Source organism: Canis lupus, chromosome 7 (genome assembly GCF_011100685.1).
Source record: "Canis lupus familiaris isolate Mischka breed German Shepherd chromosome 7, alternate assembly UU_Cfam_GSD_1.0, whole genome shotgun sequence".
Classification (NCBI taxonomy): Eukaryota; Metazoa; Chordata; class Mammalia; order Carnivora; family Canidae; genus Canis; species Canis lupus.
Genome location: NC_049228.1, coordinates 76,191,818 through 76,200,782, shown reverse-complemented (window position 1 = coordinate 76,200,782; position 8,965 = coordinate 76,191,818). Strand labels below are relative to the sequence as shown.

General features: G+C 44.9%; 1 long non-coding RNA gene across 1 annotated transcript; it reads right to left on the bottom strand.

The window, feature by feature from the left end:
• Positions 1 to 559: 559 nt before the first annotated feature.
• On the bottom strand, positions 560 to 7,869 carry LOC119872705. Its single transcript, XR_005361737.1, has 3 exons — positions 7,577 to 7,869; positions 3,157 to 3,245; positions 560 to 1,196 (listed from the first exon to the last, which is right to left on the bottom strand). It is a non-coding gene; the product is annotated as an uncharacterized LOC119872705 (long non-coding RNA).
• Positions 7,870 to 8,965: the final 1,096 nt, after the last annotated feature.

The following is an 8,965-nucleotide window of genomic DNA, read 5'->3' as shown; positions in this document are numbered from 1 at the left end:
CCTGGGGAAGAGTGAGTTCTCTGGAGGCCTTGGTCAGACAAGGACACATGGAGGTGAACCTTGGGTTCTCAGAGAAGCTGGCCTCATCCCATCTACCCAAACAAGTAAGCTTCTCCTTTCTCTCTGAGGCTCCTGAGACACTGAAACTGGCCCTCTCCTCAGTCATCCACAGACACCCTTCCCTGCACCCAAAGCCCTAAATGCCTGGTGCTGGGAACCCATGAATTATTTGCATCCGGTGGAAATGATGTCTGAGAGCTCTTTTAAGAATCATCTTGATAGGGGGCACCTGGGTGGCTCAGTCAGTTAAACGTCGGTCTTTGGTCTTCCGCTCAGAGGATGGTCTTGGGGTCCTAGGATGGAGTCCTGCCTCCAGCTCCCTGCTCAGCGGGGAGTCTGCTTCTCCCTCTGCCTCTTCCCTCCCCGCTCATGCTCTCCCTCTCTCAAATAAATAAATACATAAAATCTTTTTTTAAAAAAGAAAAGAATCATTTTGACAGGAGGACTCATAAACAGGTGATGATATCAACTCCCAAAGTGAAAGAAAACAGTACCACGGAGGAGCAGACTGGGTGTGACAGCAGCAGGTGCACCCGCTCTCAGCCTGCCCCCCGCGGCCACCTGCACCACGTTCCTTCAGTTCACTGGAGCCCCGTGCTGAGGGCCTGAAAGGCCACAAGTCTCCAACCTTGGGTCAGGGACAGGGACTTTCCCCACGAGGGTGAGGACGAGGCCTTGCCTCCCCAGGGAACATCTCAGCCTGCCAGCTCCCCCACTCAGGGTGCAGGCTGCTGAGGGAGTTCCAGGACACCCCAAGTCAGAGCAGGGCTGGTTCGGTGCACAGCACTCACGCAGAGCAGAGCAGTTTCTGGTTTGTTGCCCTGACTAGAGCCGGGTGTGCTGCCTTTGTCCTCTAAAGGTGACCTAAGAATGCAGTATTCATCACTGGAGGCTCTTTCAGCCAGTGTGGCTGGATCCCGATGTTGATTTGAAACACTCATGTGGTTGATTTTTTGAGCATGAACATCAGTACCTGTGAGCTTCCACCACTTGTCTGCTTGTGGTCCAAGAAGACACCACTGGACTTGCTGACGCTCCCTTCATTTGGACCCTTTACCTGGCTGTGGATTCAGCCCTCCTCTGTGATCTCCAGAAGGATGCTGTTCCATTCCTGAGGTCTCTGCATAAACAGAATCCTGGAATAAAGGAAATAAGCTTTTCCACACTGAAGACGCCTGAATGAGACCCCATGCTCTTCCTGGTCACCTGTGCAAATGCCACTTGCACCAGGAAACTGGCAAGTCGGTTCTGTGCTGAAAGTTTTCCAGTATTCGGGAGGAGTAACTGCCTGACTCTTGTGTTCCAGGCTCACTTGGCCTTCCTTTGTTTTCCATGATTCCAAGTCATTCTCTCTGAAGCTTCATAAAGACTATTTATGAATGTGATCACTCAGATTCTTTCTTCTGGGCCTTAACTCCATCACTCATTAGAATAAATTGCCTAATAAGATGCAAATCAGTTTGATGCTACTGATATTTACTGGCAGATAAGATTCTTTCTGGAGATATTTAGAGACCATGTACACATAACACATGTTAAACCAGAATGACTTGGGATATACATGGAACGTGTTTGGCTTCTTCAAAAACCAAAATAGAAAACCCTGCCCAGGAACATGACGTGAAACAAGGTTTGTAGTCAGAGGTAGTTTCATTAGGAATTACTAGAAATAAAAACATATCTGGAGCAGTTGGGGGCTCAGTCAGTTAACTCTTTTTTTTTTTAATATTTTATTTATTTATGAGAGAGAGAGAGAGGCAGAGACACAGGCAGAGGGAGAGGCAGGCTCCATGCCGGAGCCCAACGCGGGACTCGATCCCAGGACTCCAGGATCGCGCTCTGGGCCAAAGGCAGGTGCTAAACCGCTGAGCCCCACCCAGGGATCCCTCAGTCAGTTAACTCTTGATTTGGGTTCACATCTTGATCTCAGGGTGGTAGGATTGAGCCCCGCATCGGGCTCTGTGCTCAGTACAGGATCTGCTTCAGATTCCCTCTCCCTCTGCCTCTCCTTCCACTCATGCTCTCTAAATCAATCAATCAATCAATCAGTCTTAAAAAAAGAAAAAAAAAAACCTATTTGGAACTGTGGTGGACTTCCCAGCTTTATGCTCTACTCTATAGAAAGGAGAAAATGGTTGCTTCTCAAGGAGTTTGGGGATATGGTATTTTCACTGATTTGTTGAAGTCAAATTTCTCATTTTTTTTCTTGCTCTACATGTCTTGCCCCTCCACTTCCTTCTGGGAAAATATAAGATTATTGATGTGGTGCTTTATGTTTTTCTTCTTGCCAACATATTGTTTCACATACTTGGACTTCTCTTCAACAGAGAATCTGTGTCTTTGCAAGCACACAGCAAGGAGAAATTATCCATGAGATGCCCAAGAATAACCTGAGAAAGATGGTCAGGAAGTCCCTTTATCATATTGTAGAAACAGAAATAAACTTAGAATGAGCAGTGGTCTGAGGCTCATGGGGGGCACAGTCAGTTAGGCACCCAATTCTTGGTTTTGGCTCAGGTTGTGATCTGAGGGGTGTGAGATCCAGCCCTGTGTTGGGCTCTGCACTCAGCATGGAGTCTACTTAGGACACTTTCTCCCTCTCCCGCTGGCCCTCCCCATCAAAATAAATAAATAAATCTTAAAAAAACAAACAAACAAAAAAAGGAATGAATAGTGATTGTGACACTGTGAGGGTCATGTGTAAGGATTCCTTTGCTATCTATAAAAATGCTCAGGAGCAGCCCAGGAAAATAGAGGTTCACCGCTGAAATTAGCCAAGTGCCTGTGCTTGTGTGAGGTTCTGTGATCAGCAAAGTGGCCTTGGGGGAGGGTGCATTAACTCTGTCCACATCTCCCACCCACATTCCAGCTGACTCCAAGGCCAAGGGAGGGGAAGGAAGTAGATCTAATTCTGCACAGGGCGTGGGCCCCTGGAAACACCCTTCCACTTCTCCCAGGAGGCTGGGGATGGCAACCAGGACAGGGAGGGGAAGATAGCCTGCATCTGTTTTATTTTGGATCCATTCAAGTGCCTGTCAGATATAAGGGAGGCTTGGTCAAGAGCCTTAGTGCAGAGTGCAGGGAATATTTGCTCACCAAATATAGTCACCTTGCAGGCTGGCAAGAGAGGCTGTTCCAGTGCTCAAGCTGCCAGGGAATGGCTACAGCTGAGTCGTCCCACTTGACTATAGAGCAAAATAACAACAAAGGACTGTTTAGTTAGACAACTATGACTCACTTGCTTAAAAGGTATGAGAGGAAAAAATTTTTTAAAAAATTAAAAAAAATTTTTAAAAGGTGTGAGAGGTAACTAAGATAAGGCAGGAGTTCCCCATCTTTTCAAGAGTGGAGTTCCCACTTGAACAACAAATATATTTGTGCATTCTATGTCATGGTAGTTGTATATCTAGGATACTTGATTGGAAAAATACATGTATGGCACTTATGACAGAAGCCTGTTGTGAGTCAGTAATTTTTAAACAGATTTGAATTTATCCCTTACAGTAGTATTGACATACATTGGAAATATAGTATGCGAAATATCATTTAAGTCTCTGAATGAAGTATATGCAAAGATTCATCCGCCTGCCCCCACTGCCATTTTCCTTGAAGCTTCATAAAGAATTTAAATATTTTGAACATATGTAGGGAGGCATACCTGCATCATTTTGACTCTACAGAGTTCTAATTATTTCATGGAACCTAAAGTGGCACTTAAACTTTCTTTAAACTATAAACACACATACACATGAAAAAATGCACATATGTGCATACATATATACACATGTATACACATAGAAGAACACACGTGTGCATGCATATACACATACATATGTACACTCATATAGGAATGCACATATATGCATACATATATACACATACGGGAATGCACATATATACACATATGTACACATACACAGAAGCACACATATATGAATATACACACATACATATGTGTGTGAGTACATATATACAGGAACATACGTGTGCATACATGTACAGACATAGATAGATTAGACAAGAGCTGACCTGCCTTGACTATGGCGGGGGGTGCAGGGAAGAGAAGGCCAAAAGCTTCTTGCCCCCATCATCTCCTCAGGTCTACCGTGAGCACCTCCTGCAGCCACCCAGCTGCTTGAACATATCTGTTTTTGCAGAAGAAAGCTCTGTCTTCACCATTCAAGGGAAACCTGCTCTTACCCTGTGACATTTGTCACACTCTAGTATTTGTATCAAGATGACAGCCCTCCATGTGACAGATGGGCAGATGAGCCTCTAAAATAGAAACACCTTAGAGGTTCCTTACACTTTTGTGACGATTTTGAGTGCTTTGTTCCTTCAGAGAGGATTTTTGGTCCCTGTGGATATTAATATGAGAAAACTAACATTTGTTCATATTTTCCAAATGCAAAAGGGGATACTCGTCTTATATTTCCAATAAGAATTGGACACTGGCCGGGTGACTAAGGTGTCACCATGATCCCCCCCTGCAAGAACAAATATTAGAAAATGGGGAAGACCAAAAGAACATCATGGGCCCAAAGCCAGGCTGGCGTGTTACACGGGAAATGCTGGCAGATTTAGCCTAACACAACCAAATACCATCAATAATGGTGCAAGACTGCAATTACTCTGGTGACGGAATCAGGAACGGCTCTGGTAGATGCCCATACGTAATCAGTGATTGCAACCAGTAGCCTGGCCAAGGGAGGCCCTGTAGTCATGGTGATCTTGACTGTGGGGATGGGTACCCCTGGACTCAAGAATGTCTTGCCTGTCTAATTTGCACCACAACCAGGAAAATCTAAAAATCTGTCCTGAGCACCTTGCAATACAAACACCCGAATGCAGTGGAGTGAGTGCGGGTTTCCCCTCATAAGGGAAAGTAGTAGACTTGTAAAGGAAAGTCGGTGGACCCAAAAGAAGGAACCTTTCTGCAAATACAGGCCTGCGCAGGCATGGTTGGCAGCTGCAGGAAGCACTTGGGAGCCCCATGTTAAAGACCAATGGCTGAGGCTCTGAAGCTGGCCCAGGTCCCCAGGCATAAGAACACTTAGCTGCTGAGGTCAAGGTGGGTCTTTGTCCTTCCCAACCTGTACAGAGTCAAAGAGGTTCTCTTCTGACATGAGGACAAAGGTCAGAGCAGAGATGAGAGCCTGCTCGGTGTCCCGGGACCCCAACCAGCCCCCTTTGGAGTGGAGCTGGTGTCCTAAGGCAAAGGCCCATAAGAGAGCTGGTTTGCTCGGGCTTTGGCAGTGGAATTCCCGCAGCAGTGAGGTCAGTAGGCACCGTGCTTGGTGGCCCTAGGGGCAGAAGGTAACAGAGAGGAGAGAAGGACAACTATCCCAACCACAACCACGGTGCACAGAGACCACTGAAGGGGAAGGGACAACAGGCTGGCTGGCCCGCTTCCTACAGAGACAATGGAGAGGCAGGTTCCAGTCCCTGGGGACAACCAGGGGTTATCTTGAGTCTGCTGTGCAGACCCGACATCCAGGGGGCCACCTCAGCAGTGACTCAGGCAGGTGACTATTCTGGACACCACAGAGCTGATGAGCTGAGAGGATACAGAGAAAGTTGCATGCTCTTCACAGTTGGTAAGAGGACCCAGTGTAAGGATTCTCAACCTTAATGGAGATGCTCTGGGCCAGTCCAGAGTAATGACTACTTCAGAAGCAGCAGCCCACTCTGCATAGGAGATGGACAGGAACTGGAAGGAGAGGAAGGCAAGGAAGATGGCCAGTGCCCCCCAAATTCCAACTATTTTAAATACCCACATGGCTTCAAAAGATCTTGACTTCTATTTTCCAACAATCTGGTAACTAACATTAGCTAACAGTACTGGGTCTGACTACAGTACTGGGCCTGACTACAGACCCAATACTGAAGGCTTTATATTATTTATCCTAGCAACTGCATTTGGGGTAACCCTTCACTTACCATTACCTCTAATTTGCAGATGAGAAAACTGAGGATTAGAAAGGTCACATTACTTGCTCAAGGTCATGTGGCTCATGTGGGGCAGATTAGACTTTGACCATGGTACCTTCGGTGCCTAGATCCTTCATCCCCAGAATCTGCCAATAGTTAAGTCTTACTCGGTTTGGGCCAGGAACATCAGCTAACGTCCCATAGAATTGAGTCTAGCTCTAAGACCTCTGGAAAGAGACAGAATTAGCAAATCAAAAAGGAGTTTCAAGATATACCTGAAAATATTTTAAAAGTTATGAGAGGGCAACATTAGAGAGACACAAATTAAAATGTCTTAGAATGTCATATTTTGAGGGTCTAAACATTAGGACAGAATGAAAGGGGATTGATAGTTAATTTTCTTGCATTTCTTTCACAGAAATGCAAGAAAATTCATAAAAATAGGAAAAAAATTTTCCTAATCAGGAAGCCCTGTAGATCTGTGGACACTTTTCCAAAGTCAGGTCATGGAAAGCTCATTAGCTGAGTCATTTAGAATGGAACCAGACAAAGTGTCCGCAAACGCCCAGGAGCGTTCTCCCCCACATTGGACAAAATGACCTAATTCGGCTTTTCATCTTCCATTGTAAAGAACTCATTTTTCCACACAGAACTGCGCAATTGGTTCATCATCTTTCCCTGTCCTTTGAGTTCACAGAAAATGTGAAGCTAGAACATTATGGTGAAAATTTAAACAATTGATTTTTTGTTTGTTTGTTTTTTAAAGATTTTATTTATTTATTCATGAAAGAGAGAGAGAGAGGCAGAGACACAGGAAGAGGGAGAAGCAGGCTCCACGCAAGGAGCCCCATGTGAGACTCAATCCCGGGATTCTGGGATCACACCCTGAGCCAAAGGCAGACGCTCAACCGCTGAGCCATCCAAGGCATCCCTTAAATTGTTATATGAAATTGCACTAATATCTTTCTATTTTCTAGTAATACAGTAAAAGGCAATTTTTAAAAATTCAAGCATATGCAAGAACAATCGCATGGAATTATCCTTAATGGTATATAACAAACTGAAAAATAAATGCTCTGTGCCAATTTGGAAGATGTCGATTTGGCATTATGGAATAAAACCTGATGACCACAATGACAGTATTAAAATCCAGAACTTCATTATTTCAGAAATACAGTTTATCCTGAGGTTCTCAGTTCCATTAAGGTAATTATTTGAATTTTGGAGAGTGACATCTATGCCTAGAAACACCCTTCTTATGATTATGAGGTCTTTTCTACAATCCGATGAACTACATAGACATGTGACTCAGGATCTCCCACCTGCTGGCTTCCCTTTATTATTGTTACTTTATTGTTATTAATTTTACTTCTTTTTCCCCTTCTCTTTTCCCTCTCCCTCTGCCCTCCTCCAGCTTCTCCTTTTTCTCCCCTTTCCTCTTTCTAGCGGCAAGAACACTCACAATTGTTCTCCAAAGAATGGCGCAGCCAGGCTACTCTCACTGATCACTTGTGAGGCTAATGCCCAGGGGCCACTGTGAGATGCAAACACCCAGCCAGCTCCCTCATTTCTGTTCGTTACTCACCTCTTTGAATGTTTCTGCCTCTCCTCCTGTCTCTGGAATAGGCTCCTCAGATACCACAGGGCTTAGACCTAAACCATAGCCAGAGCCCCCTTATGAATGAGCCAGGTGCCCCCAGGAGACCTGGCCAGTCAGGTGTTGCCTCCGAGGACTCTGAACAGGTAAGGGAGAGGCGCTGAGCCTGGGAATTATTCTGCTCACATCATCTGGCTCATTCAAAAGGGAATACTGTCAGGTGCCGGGTTCCTCAGGCCCCTCTACCTTCACCTTTGTCGTGGGCTAGCCAGGCAGTCTCTGTTTCCTGCCACCCAAAGAGAGCTACCTACCTAGCCTGGTACCCCATGTTCCCATTATGTCTTCTTTGTTTCCCCTCAACCCTACTTAACCTTCCTTCTTCACCAGCTGTGTAACCTGGGCTCAGTCCCAACTCCCTTCATTCACTGGGAATTTTTTTAATCAAGAGAAATATGAAAAGCATTTTAATTGACAATATTTTCTTTACCTACTCAACAGATACACATCTTTACGATAAAAGCAATATGTGCACATGATCAGAAAAATCAAGTGGTACAGAAAGCCACACAATAAAAAGTGCAGCTTCTCTTTTCTGAATAATCATTGCTGACAGTTTCTCTGCTTCCTTTCAGAATAGAAATTATTTATATGCCAGTGTATATTCTTTTATTTAAAAAAAACTATTAATAGTAGGCATTTCTGTGGACAGCACCCATATGCTGATTTTTTAACTTTTCATTTTGAAATAATCAGTCTTACAGACAAATTGCAAAAACACTTCAAAGGACTCCTGGACACCCTTTCATTCAGATTTCCCAAATGCCACATGTTAGCATGTGACCACACTTGCTTTATCATTCTCTCTCCTCTTCTCGGTCTCTTACTATTTTCCTACAACGTCTGCATCTGGGTTGCAGACATAACGTTTCTTTACCCCCAAATACTTCAGCAAACTCTGTCCTAAAGCCAAGGACGTTGTCTTACACGCCCGCGGCACACTCGGACCATCAGGAAACCCACACTGCCACACAGTGTGCGAGGCACAGACAGGGCGGCCTCATTAAGTGACCTGCCCACAGGAGTCAGACACGCCAGAGGCACCCTTCACAAGGACCAGGGAGGGCTGTGGCGCTCTGAAGACTGGAATGAACGGGGGTCAGTGTTTAATGAGGACAGAGTTTCTGTCTGAGATGATGAAATTGTTCATTGTGCAAGAAATGGATGGTGATGATGGTTGCACCACAAGCTGAATGTACTTAACGCCACTAAATTGTACACCTGGATGTGATTGAAAGGATACATTGTATGTTATGCATCCTTAACACAATAAAAAAAAAGGAATGAAAATTTTTTAAATGCTAAATCCTGTGCAGACCA